General features: G+C 42.8%; 1 non-coding gene across 1 annotated transcript; it reads left to right on the top strand.

Moving 5' to 3' along the window:
• Nucleotides 1-629: 629 nt before the first annotated feature.
• On the top strand, nucleotides 630-770 carry LOC136865040 (U4 spliceosomal RNA). The gene has a single exon (XR_010859431.2). It is a non-coding gene; the product is annotated as a U4 spliceosomal RNA (small nuclear RNA).
• Nucleotides 771-1010: the final 240 nt, after the last annotated feature.

Here is a 1010-nt window from a genome sequence, read left to right as displayed (position 1 = left end):
CCTTCCCTCCTCCTTCTCTATCGTCCCATCCCCCCGCAAGACCCCTGTTCAGCATAGCAGGTGAGGCCGCCTGGGCGAGGTACTGGTCATCCTTCCCAGTTGTATCCCCCGACCCAGAGTCTGAAGCTCCAGGACACTGCCCTTGAGTCGGTAGAGGTGGGATCCCTCGCTGAGTCCTAGGGAAAAGCCAACCCTGGAGGGTAAGCAGATTGAGAAAGAAAGAAAGAATAATAATAATAATAATCTGTATAGGCTTGGTGTTGACCTAACGGGGATAAAATGAATGGCGAATACGTCATAACACCCAGTCCCCTAGCCAGGAGATATTGACGGCTTCGTTACCCCTGGATGTAATGACGTCATGGTTATTTCTCTTCCTTCTGTTTAACATAAATGTCCAGGTGTCCAGGCCTTAGCGATGAAAATATACTTATAACCACAACGATTTAACATAAACGGTAATCATTTTCAAAGTGTTTTGTCGTTAAATATTTCTATCTATTGCATAATGTATAACGTTTTGTATAATGTTTGTTAATTTTCTTGAAACAATGTAGTATACTACATACTACTCGTAGACATGAAGTACTCATATACATTTAAATAGTTGGAGATCCAATTTTTTGGTTAGCTTTGCGCAGTGGCAATATCGTAACCAATGAGGTTTATCCGAGGTGCGATTATTGCTAGTTGAAAACTTATACCAATACCCCGCCTAGTCAAAGTGGAATACCATTGGCTACGGCAATTTTTGAAGGTTCCTGCGGGAACTAAAAATTCAAATAACCGTAAGAGAATTTAAGAAGTGATGGGCTGCGAATGGATTCGCGAAGAATCGAGTCTGGGACGGTAAAACTCGAGGCCGAGGACGCTGGCAGCGCTATTTGCGAGCTGTGTATGGAAACAACACGATGCATAATATTGTAGGTAGGCCAAGGACAATTAGTATTGATTCCGTTTCCCAATAATGCACAGTGATATAATGTGCAAAGTAATGTTGGGATGCAGTA

The sequence above is a fragment of the Anabrus simplex genome, chromosome 2 (assembly GCF_040414725.1).
Source record: "Anabrus simplex isolate iqAnaSimp1 chromosome 2, ASM4041472v1, whole genome shotgun sequence".
NCBI classification, from domain to species: Eukaryota; Metazoa; Arthropoda; class Insecta; order Orthoptera; family Tettigoniidae; genus Anabrus; species Anabrus simplex.
Note: the sequence above shows the minus strand (reverse complement) of the source record. Positions and strands in the feature narration are given on the sequence as shown.